Source organism: Diplotaxodon limnothrissa, linkage group LG23 (assembly GCF_057381915.1).
Source record: "Diplotaxodon limnothrissa isolate DT_005_m linkage group LG23, D_limnothrissa_male_GT1.1, whole genome shotgun sequence".
Lineage (NCBI taxonomy): Eukaryota > Metazoa > Chordata > Actinopteri > Cichliformes > Cichlidae > Diplotaxodon > Diplotaxodon limnothrissa.
In genome coordinates this window covers 12,734,315-12,749,232 of record NC_140617.1, presented here as the reverse complement: position 1 = coordinate 12,749,232, position 14,918 = coordinate 12,734,315, and the positions used below count along the sequence as shown (strand labels likewise).

Here is a 14,918-nt window from a genome sequence, read left to right as displayed (position 1 = left end):
TCCTCACTTATCTACACCACACTCCTTGTCCTTGATTTCTTATCGTTTCTTATCGTTCCTCTGTCCCTATAGAAACCACATATATAGAAACTATCCTCCCTTTCAGTTGTCTTTTGCACTTTCATATCGCAAAGCAGTTACTGTAGGTTATTTTCTGCTTATGCATTAATGTAATTAATTAACTTATTTATCCTTAAGTAAGGTAATGACTTGAGTTCTAATGCTTTTTGTCTCTTGAGTTAGCTGTCAATGTGGGATTTTTTTCCCCTTTTGTTCAGTTAAAGCTGCCTTTCATTCTTCAACACAGCTTAAACTCTAATAGGTAAGCTTTCTTGTAATTTCTTAGTTCTGCAGGCTTCTTGAAAGACATCCGAGACTCTTCTTTGGATGCTGGCTGCCTTTTGTTTTGTTTTCTGTCAAGATGATCCCACACTGCTTCGATTATCTTGAGGTTCGAACCCTGGAGAGATCAATCCATGACTGATGCGTTGTTTCATCCAGGCATACTTTGACTACATTGGCAGTATGTTTGCGATCATTGTCGTACTGAAAAATGAAGTTGAAGCCAATCAGACACTACGTGGTATTACATGGTCGATCAAAATCTGGTGGAACTTTTCTACATTCATAATTTGATTAATTTGGATAAGAGCTCCAACAACACTGGCTGAAATCCAGCCTCAAAGCACGGTAGAGTATCCACGCTGTGTTAAAGACGGCTATAGACATTCACTGTTGTATCTCTCTTCGGACCTCTTCCATGCATATTTCAAATTTGGATTCATTACTCCATAAGACATATTACAGCTGATTTCTTTTTCCAGTCAATTTCTTGTGTAATTTGGCACACCTCAGCCTTATTTTTCTCTGTTCTCCTTCCTTAAGAATGGCTTATTAACAGCCACCCTTCCAACTCAGATAACTTTTGATGAGGTTTCATGAAATGTTTACAGCACTTGAGTTACTCGCCACGGCCATCCTAAATGCTAAAAACACTCAACTTTAATTCTAAATTACGTAATTAACGTTAACCAGAAAAAACAAGCCAAAGTCGAAATGTTGCTGAGCTGACCTGTGGTATGCTATGTCTTCTAAAGCACGTATAATGTAAACAGAACTGGTCTTTGCACAGAAGCCTGTGGAGCTTCATAATTAACCTCAGTGTGTGAAGAGGACTCTCCATTTAATAATAGCTGTAATAAAATGTTCTGGCCGACGGTGTTAAACGCTGCACTTGGGTCTAGCAGGGAAGATTTCAACTTTTCAATACGAATGAAGGCTGCAAACTGATTAGATTAATGTCTGATGATCTTTTCCGTGCTTCTTCAAGTTTGTAACACCAAACATATTAAAGGATGATGTAAGGCTCACAGGAAGAGTTTAATTAGACACACATTTACTATTTTCTTTATACTCTTTCTTTCTTGACATGTTTAATATGATTACTATCAGAGGAGAAAATGAACCTTGTGTAGTCTAAAAACTTTTTTATTTAATCAAACTGTAATGTTGTTGAACTCTGACGGACGTGTCTTTTAATCTTGTCAACAAATCCTTAATCATCTAAATCTGCCATTTATCATCTTGTAAAATGTTCCCTCTGCTTCTGTTGCACATCTCCCCCCGACACTCTCTGCTTCACCAGCCCTGTGCAGCTGGTTCAACCCCTGCCTGCCTCCTTAAACTGGGGTGTTTAAATCTCTTTACCTCTGTTGTGAACTTCACACAAAGTTTGTGGTAACAAAATCAAACTGACGAGGATCTCGTTTGAAAAACACACACACTCACGAGACAAAATAAAAACAGACTGCTCAAAGCAAAAGCAGAGCCCTCACAGCTGGTAGTACAAACACAGTGACAACATGCGTATTAGATACCCTCAGTGCCAAAAGCATAAATATGAAAAAATGTGATCACCAAGAATATCCTAAAAATGGCATTGAGGTGCGTGTTACAGTAAAGAAAAAAAAAAAAGTAGCCAAATTTTCATCGGAAAATGTTGAATTTTAGTAAAAACAATGCTCTGTAGTTTGATACTGTCGTTACAGACAAAGCAGATGTTTAAAGCCTTTGGACGCACATTTGAAATGCACTCATTCTCCTTATCAGCTGGAAACATTAAAGCTGTAAAATGACTTTTTCAAACGGATAAAAACTATTGAACAAACAGCAATGTTGAGCCTGTTCCAAAATTTGAATGTACATGTGTTGAAGGTGCGGGTCTTGTTGAATTATTAAACATACATTCTTTAATTTTTCGAGCCACAAAAACAACAACTTTTAATTTTCTTCTGCTTGAGTATCGGCCTCGGGTAGCTCTACTTATCATTGCTCAATCAGTTGTCTGTTTGTGCTACTTTTTTTCAAGGAGCAGTGGATTATTGGTAAGGGTGACTTTATGTGTTTAGTTACTTAAGTGGAAGTACTGTGGATAGTTTTACCTTACATACATAGATCTACCAGTACAGCTTCTGAGGTATCTGTTTACAAAATGTTATAATCTATTCAAAGGTTCTTTGCAATTTTACATTGATAAACATTATCCTTAACACATTTGGCCCACATAAAGTACTATGGCCATCGCACGGTCATTTAGAATTGTTTAAATAACTCGTGTCTTAAGTCCTTCCATCAAACAGAAAATCAAAAAAAAAAAAAAAAAAAAAAAAACATGGTTCACTTTTACATCACAAAATGTTAGAAATATAAGCCGTTCATAACAACCTGAAAGGTTGGGAGTTTAAAATGCAAACCGATGGAAGCAGAAGTAGAAGACTATAATGTCTCAGAGCACACGGTGTCTATTAATGTGTAGACATGTATAAATAAGAGCTTAATAAAGATGCTTAATTTCTTAAGAAATAAACAGGTGGAGTGATCTTTATCAAAAGTGGATGTTGCATCTGTGGCTAAACCACTGTACCCAAAAAAACTTTAAAAATCTACTGTGTGTGAGGCTGTGTAAGTAAAGCTTGCCCTTCACACCTGCGTGTAATAAACCGTTTGTTGGGGGTTGTGGATTTGGCACCTCAGCATTGTGAAAGTGGGGAAACATGTTTCTGGCTGTGCATAAGATTCCTCCTTACAACTTAGAATCTCAGTTCTAAATGAAATTCAGATGTTTTTTTTAAGTATGGCTAATGTATTATTTGACTTCTAAGGCACACACACACACACACACACACACACACACACACACACACACACACACACACACACACACACACACACACACACACACAAGAACAACACAGAGAAGAAGAAGAGGGGGTCGTTTTACTACACATCATAAAAACGCAATCATTCATCTTCCAACTGTATCTTTCTGTTCTGTCTTTAGAATCATAGGTTGTTTACTGAGCCGTACTTTGGGAGTCATACTATTGTGATACAGGGGAGAAAAGGGTAAGGTTTTATAGACTAAACCCTTACACACACACACATAACTTGAAAAACCTAAAGAGTGTGTGAGACTGCTAGCTGTGTTGTTCAGCATTAAACTCATCTACAAATGTGTTAGTAAAGAGCGACTTGTACTTCTGTCCCATTAAGCAACGGTTTAACAAATTTCACTGCAAACTATAAAAGGAATCTGGATTTATATAGAACATAGTAGTGATAGATTAAGTGCAGGAAACACTAGTATAAGGTGTCTATTGAACAAATCTCCTTCAGCGTTCAAAATGACCAAAGTGAGGCCTACAGGCGTTTCTCTCGATTGGTTGTGTTCAGGGAAAAAGCAGCTAAATACACTGAGACTGCTCCGCATTGTTAGCGAGTTAACTCTGGATATCTGTAGGTTTTGTCAAACTTGGAGTGAACAAAAGCAGAAAAACAGTAAAAGATGCAGACAGTGAAAGTCTGGTTTATTTCATGAACACAATGAAACATTTTACAGTCCACAGAGCAAAGTAGCATACATGATAAATAGATACACATAACATGAGAAGTAAAACTCGTCGTCTTACCACATGTTATATTCTGTAAACTTAAAATAACCACAGAAATTAGAGTTTAGTGTTTTAAGTCATCTATTAAAAAACATGAGTCAACATTACTGAAGTGACGCTTTAACGATGCGTCTTATCACCGTGTTTATGATGATAAAACATGTTCTCTCGTTAGTAGATGTCAGCGCTGTCACTTGTCATGAAAATGTCCAGAGCCAGGGTTCCTCTTCAATTACCATTGATCATTAATAGGGTCACAAAAGATTTGTCACATTATCCCCATAAACAAAATTGCTTTTATAGAAATCATTGTGATACAAATATTTAGATTCTTGATTCACAATGTGCACGAACTCAAAATCTTTAGAGGTTCATATTTATAAAGTATCGCAAATAATACATTTATACCATTGTATGAGCTACACTTCTTGTAAAAAAGCTCCTGTCGTGACCTTCCTTCTGTGAGGACACACACACACAGAGAGAGAGAGAGGGGGGGGGGGGGGGGAAGATCATTAGGATTGGAGGCGTTTTTGGACTTTCACTTATTGTTGGCTTTACAGTCACATAAAATTCATTCCAATTTTTTTGCCTTTGCTTCAATTAAGGTGTTTCTTTAAATCTACAGCAGCTTCCTTTTCAAAAAGTTTACTGACATAGTAAGGAAGTAGCTAGGGAACTCAGTAAGTATGAGCAACAACAGCTTAGGGACTGTTTCTACAATAAAGAGGAATTCATCATCATCTGCAGTTCATCAAAAAAAAAAAGCGCCATTAAAAACAATTCAGCAGATCCTCAAAGTATGGATACAATCTGTTTTCAGCTGTAGAGGTACGCTTCATGTACTTATCAACATGCAGTTTAGAGGCTTGCATTAGAGTGCTTTGGTACTTGGGCGTCTTTTATTTAGCACGGTTATACCATTGTGTATTTAGCTATATAAATATGCTCAAGAGTCTATTGTATGTTTGTCATGCAATTAAAAATTCAAAAATATAATTTTTAAATCAGTAACTTTGCAAATTTAGCGCGGACCCTCACCCCTCCCTCCGGCTCCCACGGCCCCGCTGTCACCGTAAGACTCATACTCTTCCCCCACGTATGCTGCTATTTCCCCGCGCCCCAATAATTCTTGTCCTTTTTCTGTTGCAGCCTCCCACAGTCCCGTTTTCGGCGTTCCTGCGCGACTCATCTCCCGGTCCCTTGGTTTCTCGAGTTTCACGCGTGTTTTCCTTCTACCCTCCCGGGACACCTTCAGTTAAAATAAAGTTTATTTTCTCGTACTCCTGTGTGTGTTGGCTCTGCTTCTGGGTTCAGCTTGTGCGCTGAACTTCGGTTCATGACACTAATAGTTTTAAATAGAGCACCACAAACAACAGGTATTCCTTTAGAAATAAACTTTTCTTGTGTTACTTCTAAAAACTACAGATTCTTAACTCTGCAACAGTTAGACAGAGTTGGTTACAGTTAGGCCCTCAACAGTCAGCAAAACAAGTCATAAAACAATAAAAGAGGCTGCCTTATCAAGAGCATCCCAGCACTGTAGTTCCATTACAATCAGTTTCCTTTATTTTATCTTATCATGTCAGAGGCCAACTGAAACCAAGTCCACCTATATAAAAACACCCCATCAGACACACAGTAGTTTCCTCAGCACTTCACAATTCCCCCCAAGGTATAGCGTTTTAACTTTTTATTTTTTCGGATCCCAGACACAGCGGTGTGAGGTAGTTAGCACACAGTTTGGACGTGTAGAAAACATTGCTTGTTTGGAACACATCAGCAGAGAGGTAGAGTTCATAGCTGTTCATAAGAGTTTAATTTAATCAAACCTCATTTTACGGATCTAAGTGGCTCCTCATCACTAGCCAATTCACCATTTTATTTAAATATCTGAATTTTCGGAATGAGGATCCAAGCGGGACACAGAGGCTGCTTTAACGCACCAGAATGCAAATATAAATAAAAGCCTGACTATCCTGAGAGCCTAGCTGCAGCGAGACCTTTCTTTCACACAGATTCCTGGATGTGCGTTGGATCCGACTTTGCTACCCACACAGAGCGTTTCTGACAGTCGGGCGCTGCTTATACAATAGAGAAAAGCAACAATACACCGTGTTTCTCTGCTCCAAGGTAAGGATGTCTGTTATACCCAGCGCATAAATGTCTCTGTGTTAACGCTGATTATTCAAACCCTGTTGAAAATGTGACACATTTGTTATCCAAAAACATTTCCTCTATAGCTAAATACACAATGGTATAACCGTGCTAAATAAAAGAGGCCCAAGTACCAAAGCACTCTAATGCAAGCCTCTAAACTGCATGTTGATAAGTACATGAAGCGTACCTCTACAGCTGAAAACAGATTGTATCCATACTTTGAGGATCTGCTGAATTGTTTTTAATGGCGCTTTTTTTTTTTGATGAACTGCAGATGATGATGAATTCCTCTTTATTGTAGAAACAGTCCCTAAGCTGTTGTTGCTCATACTTACTGAGTTCCCTAGCTACTTCCTTACTATGTCAGTAAACTTTTTGAAAAGGAAGCTGCTGTAGATTTAAAGAAACACCTTAATTGAAGCAAAGGCCAAAAAATTGGAATGAATTTTATGTGACTGTAAAGCCAACAATAAGTGAAAGTCCAAAAACGCCTCCAATCCTAATGATCTTCCCCCTCTCTCTCTCTCTGTGTGTGTGTGTGTGTGTGTGTGTCCTCACAGAAGGAAGGTCACGACAGGAGCTTTTTTCAATCAGTTTTTTACAAGAAGTGTAGCTCATACAATGGTATAAATGTATTATTTGCGATACTTTATAAATATGAACCTCTAAAGATTTTGAGTTCGTGCACATTGTGAATCAAGAATCTAAATATTTGTATCACAATGATTTCTATAAAAGCAATTTTGTTTATGGGGATAATGTGACAAATCTTTTGTGACCCTATTAATGATCAATGGTAATTGAAGAGGAACCCTGGCTCTGGACATTTTCATGACAAGTGACAGCGCTGACATCTACTAACGAGAGAACATGTTTTATCATCATAAACACGGTGATAAGACGCATCGTTAAAGTGTCACTTCAGTAATGTTGACTCATGTTTTTTAATAGATGACTTAAAACACTAAACTCTAATTTCTGTGGTTATTTTAAGTTTACAGAATATAACATGTGGTAAGACGACGAGTTTTACTTCTCATGTTATGTGTATCTATTTATCATGTATGCTACTTTGCTCTGTGGACTGTAAAATGTTTCATTGTGTTCATGAAATAAACCAGACTTTCACTGTCTGCATCTTTTACTGTTTTTCTGCTTTTGTTCACTCCAAGTTTGACAAAACCTACAGATATCCAGAGTTAACTCGCTAACAATGCGGAGCAGTCTCAGTGTATTTAGCTGCTTTTTCCCTGAACACAACCAATCGAGAGAAACGCCTGTAGGCCTCACTTTGGTCATTTTGAACGCTGAAGGAGATTTGTTCAATAGACACCTTATACTAGTGTTTCCTGCACTTAATCTATCACTACTATGTTCTATATAAATCCAGATTCCTTTTATAGTTTGCAGTGAAATTTGTTAAACCGTTGCTTAATGGGACAGAAGTACAAGTCGCTCTTTACTAACACATTTGTAGATGAGTTTAATGCTGAACAACACAGCTAGCAGTCTCACACACTCTTTAGGTTTTTCAAGTTATGTGTGTGTGTGTAAGGGTTTAGTCTATCAAACCTTACCCTTTTCTCCCCTGTATCACAATAGTATGACTCCCAAAGTACGGCTCAGTAAACAACCTATGATTCTAAAGACAGAACAGAAAGATACAGTTGGAAGATGAATGATTGCGTTTTTATGATGTGTAGTAAAACGACCCCCTCTTCTTCTTCTCTGTGTTGTTCTTGTGTGTGTGTGTGTGTGTGTGTGTGTGTGTGTGTGTGTGTGTGTGTGTGTGTGTGTGTGTGTGTATGTGTGTATGTGTGTGTGTGTGTGTGTGTGTGTGTGTGTGTGTGTGTGTGTGTGTGTGTGTGTGTGTGTGTGTGCCTTAGAAGTCAAATAATACATTAGCCATACTTAAAAAAAACATCTGAATTTCATTTAGAACTGAGATTCTAAGTTGTAAGGAGGAATCTTATGCACAGCCAGAAACATGTTTCCCCACTTTCACAATGCTGAGGTGCCAAATCCACAACCCCCAACAAACGGTTTATTACACGCAGGTGTGAAGGGCAAGCTTTACTTACACAGCCTCACACACAGTAGATTTTTAAAGTTTTTTTTTGGGTACAGTGGTTTAGCCACAGATGCAACATCCACTTTTGATAAAGATCACTCCACCTGTTTATTTCTTAAGAAATTAAGCATCTTTATTAAGCTCTTATTTATACATGTCTACACATTAATAGACACCGTGTGCTCTGAGACATTATAGTCTTCTACTTCTGCTTCCATCGGTTTGCATTTTAAACTCCCAACCTTTCAGGTTGTTATGAACGGCTTATATTTCTAACATTTTGTGATGTAAAAGTGAACCATGTTTTTTTTTTTTTTTTTTTTTTTTTTGATTTTCTGTTTGATGGAAGGACTTAAGACACGAGTTATTTAAACAATTCTAAATGACCGTGCGATGGCCATAGTACTTTATGTGGGCCAAATGTGTTAAGGATAATGTTTATCAATGTAAAATTGCAAAGAACCTTTGAATAGATTATAACATTTTGTAAACAGATACCTCAGAAGCTGTACTGGTAGATCTATGTATGTAAGGTAAAACTATCCACAGTACTTCCACTTAAGTAACTAAACACATAAAGTCACCCTTACCAATAATCCACTGCTCCTTGAAAAAAAGTAGCACAAACAGACAACTGATTGAGCAATGATAAGTAGAGCTACCCGAGGCCGATACTCAAGCAGAAGAAAATTAAAAGTTGTTGTTTTTGTGGCTCGAAAAATTAAAGAACGTATGTTTAATAATTCAACAAGACCCGCACCTTCAACACATGTACATTCAAATTTTGGAACAGGCTCAACATTGCTGTTTGTTCAATAGTTTTTATCCGTTTGAAAAAGTCATTTTACGGCTTTAATGTTTCCAGCTGATAAGGAGAATGAGTGCATTTCAAATGTGCGTCCAAAGGCTTTAAACATCTGCTTTGTCTGTAACGACAGTATCAAACTACAGAGCATTGTTTTTACTAAAATTCAACATTTTCCGATGAAAATTTGGCTACTTTTTTTTTTTTCTTTACTGTAACACGCACCTCAATGCCATTTTTAGGATATTCTTGGTGATCACATTTTTTCATATTTATGCTTTTGGCACTGAGGGTATCTAATACGCATGTTGTCACTGTGTTTGTACTACCAGCTGTGAGGGCTCTGCTTTTGCTTTGAGCAGTCTGTTTTTATTTTGTCTCGTGAGTGTGTGTGTTTTTCAAACGAGATCCTCGTCAGTTTGATTTTGTTACCACAAACTTTGTGTGAAGTTCACAACAGAGGTAAAGAGATTTAAACACCCCAGTTTAAGGAGGCAGGCAGGGGTTGAACCAGCTGCACAGGGCTGGTGAAGCAGAGAGTGTCGGGGGGAGATGTGCAACAGAAGCAGAGGGAACATTTTACAAGATGATAAATGGCAGATTTAGATGATTAAGGATTTGTTGACAAGATTAAAAGACACGTCCGTCAGAGTTCAACAACATTACAGTTTGATTAAATAAAAAAGTTTTTAGACTACACAAGGTTCATTTTCTCCTCTGATAGTAATCATATTAAACATGTCAAGAAAGAAAGAGTATAAAGAAAATAGTAAATGTGTGTCTAATTAAACTCTTCCTGTGAGCCTTACATCATCCTTTAATATGTTTGGTGTTACAAACTTGAAGAAGCACGGAAAAGATCATCAGACATTAATCTAATCAGTTTGCAGCCTTCATTCGTATTGAAAAGTTGAAATCTTCCCTGCTAGACCCAAGTGCAGCGTTTAACACCGTCGGCCAGAACATTTTATTACAGCTATTATTAAATGGAGAGTCCTCTTCACACACTGAGGTTAATTATGAAGCTCCACAGGCTTCTGTGCAAAGACCAGTTCTGTTTACATTATACGTGCTTTAGAAGACATAGCATACCACAGGTCAGCTCAGCAACATTTCGACTTTGGCTTGTTTTTTCTGGTTAACGTTAATTACGTAATTTAGAATTAAAGTTGAGTGTTTTTAGCATTTAGGATGGCCGTGGCGAGTAACTCAAGTGCTGTAAACATTTCATGAAACCTCATCAAAAGTTATCTGAGTTGGAAGGGTGGCTGTTAATAAGCCATTCTTAAGGAAGGAGAACAGAGAAAAATAAGGCTGAGGTGTGCCAAATTACACAAGAAATTGACTGGAAAAAGAAATCAGCTGTAATATGTCTTATGGAGTAATGAATCCAAATTTGAAATATGCATGGAAGAGGTCCGAAGAGAGATACAACAGTGAATGTCTATAGCCGTCTTTAACACAGCGTGGATACTCTACCGTGCTTTGAGGCTGGATTTCAGCCAGTGTTGTTGGAGCTCTTATCCAAATTAATCAAATTATGAATGTAGAAAAGTTCCACCAGATTTTGATCGACCATGTAATACCACGTAGTGTCTGATTGGCTTCAACTTCATTTTTCAGTACGACAATGATCGCAAACATACTGCCAATGTAGTCAAAGTATGCCTGGATGAAACAACGCATCAGTCATGGATTGATCTCTCCAGGGTTCGAACCTCAAGATAATCGAAGCAGTGTGGGATCATCTTGACAGAAAACAAAACAAAAGGCAGCCAGCATCCAAAGAAGAGTCTCGGATGTCTTTCAAGAAGCCTGCAGAACTAAGAAATTACAAGAAAGCTTACCTATTAGAGTTTAAGCTGTGTTGAAGAATGAAAGGCAGCTTTAACTGAACAAAAGGGGAAAAAAATCCCACATTGACAGCTAACTCAAGAGACAAAAAGCATTAGAACTCAAGTCATTACCTTACTTAAGGATAAATAAGTTAATTAATTACATTAATGCATAAGCAGAAAATAACCTACAGTAACTGCTTTGCGATATGGAAGTGCAAAAGACAACTGAAAGGGAGGATAGTTTCTATATATGTGGTTTCTATAGGGACAGAGGAACGATAAGAAACGATAAGAAATCAAGGACAAGGAGTGTGGTGTAGATAAGTGAGGAAATCCGATCATTACTACAAATTTAGTTGAAATTTAAATATTTTAACTATGGTGCCTCCTGTGAGGGCTGTCTGTTTTCCACATTCTGCAACGGTAAAATACGACTTAGAGGCGGATATTTGTTTTACTTTATGGGCAACAGTTGTTCTTGCTGTTGACAAAACTCGCCTCATGGTTGACTCTGAGAAAAAAACTCTTTCCCACAGAGGGGAATAAACTTATTCGAATATGAGCTTTTTTCCACTAAGACTTGTTTTATGGGGAGATGTACGAAATTATTTACCGGGTTACAAGCAATGATAATATCGGATGTTGACTCCTCAGCGTCATCATTTTCTATCTATTGAGAAATCCCATTGTAAAAGTAATGAAGAAAAAAACTCTTCCGCCGTCTCACTCCTCCTTGACCCGCGGTGTGTGTGTGTGTGTGTGTGTGTGTGTGTGTGTGTGTGTGTGTGTGTGTGTGTGTGTGTGTGTGTGTGTGTGTGTGTGAAACAAGATCGCCTGTCGCTGCAATTATGGTTTGTTTTTCAGTCTCTCAAAAGGAAAAGTAGTATTCACTAAGGGATATTTATTCATTTTTTACACATAGGCAGCCTGTAGGTTACAAGCGGATAGAAAGTTCTTCTTTTCATCACAAGCTATGGTGTATCTTAAAGGTTTTTTACAGCGTCTGTATTATAGGAAAATAAAATACTATTGAAATCTCTACAGGAAGTCACTCTTTATTTCCATTACAAACGCCGGTGCAGCTTAACCCCTGGAGGGTCTTGGGTCGATTTGTGGCTATTTTTCGGCTATTTTCAAATTTTGATTACCTGCCATTTGCACAGTGTTGAATGGAATATAGCGAAAGTCTGCAAAAAAAAGTTTGGTCACATTTACTGTTAAAATTTCAGTATGACTTCCGGAAATTAGCTTCAGGGGCTAAGCTAGCGATAAACTTACGCTATTGATCCTAGGGTCGATTTGTGCCCCATTGAAACCCATTATAAACGCTATTTTTCACGGCAAAAAAAATACGGTCAAATCGATCTCGATCGGTAATGCTTCCGCTTCCGCTTGCAGTACTGGCCTTGGAGTTGTAATTTTTTTATTTGTCCACCGGGTGGCGCCCTTGCTCCACATTTGACCCGGGGCTGGAAAACAGCGGGCTGCTTAAAGAGACCTGCGGGAAATGACGCCTCTTTTCCGGCGTGCTGCAGCGGTTTCGCCCGCTGATCGGGCGGGACAATTTTCGGCCCCAGGACCGTTTGAGGTTGGATTTTTTTTTTTTAAATCAACAGGAAATGACGTATTTGTTGTGACGTGGTACCGGATGTGTGTGTTGGAAAAAGGGGTCCGACGCAACATGCCCCGGTCATCGTCGCGAGTCAACCCGGGAGCATGCACCGATTCCGGGCTAGAGGAGGAGCATTTGCCGCCTGGAGACCATTTTCTGGTCCTGAAAAAAAAAATAAAAGGCGATCGAAATGACTGTTTGTGCCAATCTTTAGTCCATCTAAAGGCCTAATTATAATAACAATCAAATATTACTTCAAATGTTTTTTTGGGAAAATATTTAGTTTTTTCGTTTTTTTTTTCGTTTTTTTGTCATTTAAAGGGTTAAAACAACGAAAATATAATTAAAACTTTATATGAATATTTCAGGGAGAAGTAGTTTTAAAAGACTGACCAATTTAAAGTGAAAAAAAAAATTAATATTTAATATTTTTATTGCACTTTTTGGGCGTGGTCGATAGTGTGCATTTTATGAAATGCGCTCCTGGAAAAAAAATAAAAGGCGATCGAAATGACTCTTGGTGCCAATCTTTAGTCCATCCAAAGGCCTAATTATAATAACAATTGAATATTACCTCAAATGTTTTTTTTGGAAAATATTCAAGTTTTTTGTTTTTTGGGGCAAAAAAAGCAGTGCGCTCATGTGACGAAACCGGGATATAAAGGGTTAAAATCCGCGAAATGTAATTAAAACTTGACATGAATATTTCAAGGAGAAGTAGGTCTAAAAGATTGGCTAATTTAAAGTGGAAAAAAATATTAATATATAAATTTTTTATAGTGCTTTTTTGGGCGTGGTCGATTTGTGGCTCTAAGACCAATAGTGTATGCATTTTTCTAGGACCCTCCAGGGGTTAAGAAAGTAAAATTACATCCGCTCTGTCTCTCTATACATCACAGAATCATCTGCTGCATCACCGCTGTGCTTAGGGAACATGACGCATCAGGTCTGAAAATGACTAGACACTTCCGGAGTATTTCCGGTAGGGTCATAAGGTCCGGATCGAGGCCTTCCATAGTAAATATGCTGTATTTGAATATGTCATATTCAAAGCCTTCTTCTTTGGGAGAGCAGATCTCATCGGACACAGGAACGCTGCTGGGCTGCAGAAGGAAATCCATCTTGTGTCTGTGCCTTAGAAATTGTGACGGACTCCACCTCTCTGCTTTTTTATTCTCCTCCAACAGATGGCGCGCTTCCGGAGGTTTCCCCCTCCCTCTAAAAACTTTTTTTCCCAACAACAGATGACGCGCTTCCGGAGGTTTCCCCCCCTCCCTTCTCAGGATGCAATTCGACACGCTTAGCAACAGATGGCGCGCTTCCGGGGTTCACCCCCCCTTCTCCGGATGCGATTCGTCACGCTCATTACACACTTCCGGGGGGGAGGGGGGGGAGGTCAAAAGGTCGTGATTAGGGCCATCAATCACTTCGGATTAAATTTTGTCATAAGCTGTATGGGATTATCTCTCTAATATCATTAAGATTCATAAAGAACTGCACATGGATTCCCACTTTAAAACAGCACTCTTACATCACCAGGTCAGGATGGCCACCTTTCAAAGGTAACGGTGTGATGTGTGAGAGCTGCTGAGCTCTTCTCTGAGAATACATTTTAATTTGGCGTGGCTGCTTCTTCTCCAAGTCGCACTTAAAATTTACATGCTTGCATGATCTCACTGTTTTCCAGGACTCGCTGTACCTGACGCACAAAAGTGCTCGTCCTCGTTCACCATGTACAGCGCACATTCGGTATAAAAGATTGCTGTTTTTCTGATGGGAGACTTTGACCTTCTTTGAAAAGAGAAGACGGATGTGTTATCTTCAATAGTAGAGCAAAAGAATAATTTGAGAATGTGTATTCCTCTGTCATATGGAGGACAGATAGGACTGTGAAACTGTAGCGCTTTTTTTTTACAGTTGCAGTTAAAGAGCACTTCTTCCCGGAAAAAAACCCATAAAATCTGATTATTTTGAAGATTTAGTTTTCTGAACTTCACCTCGAAACACAACGAATGTCATCCTTGTCAGCCTTTACTGCTGTTACTGTATTTTTAGGTCAGGATGTAAAGATAGATTTGCAAACTTGATAGGTTGTCTGACGTTGGAAAGGTCCTCCTTTGTGAACCTTTGTGACATTGGATAAGTCAAAATCAAAACTACAGTCGTGTCGTGTGTTGCTGCTAATTTCAGAAATAGCTCAAAGCCTGTCGAGACATCTCACAAGCGGGCAGCTTATTTCATACACTTCCGCTCAGCATCCTACAGCCCCTTAAATATCTTGAGGTTATTTTTTTAATCTAGCGAGCGCACACAAGACATTCATCAGAAGTGATCATCTTGTGCTAAAATTATCTTATGCAAAAAAAACAAGAAATATTTTGTATCGACAAAAACTTGTCACCTTCCAAATTTAAGTAGGTTGAACAGGATCCCACGTGATTGAAAGTAAACAGAAATTTAAAATCAATTCGATGCTGTATGT

The 14,918-nt window shown here is 38.4% G+C and overlaps 1 protein-coding gene across 1 annotated transcript in view; it reads right to left on the bottom strand.

Moving 5' to 3' along the window:
* oca2 (oculocutaneous albinism II) overlaps positions 1 to 14,918 on the bottom strand; it is an 83,527-nt gene that overhangs the window by 53,074 nt on the left and 15,535 nt on the right. The gene's annotated exons all lie outside the window — the stretch shown is intronic.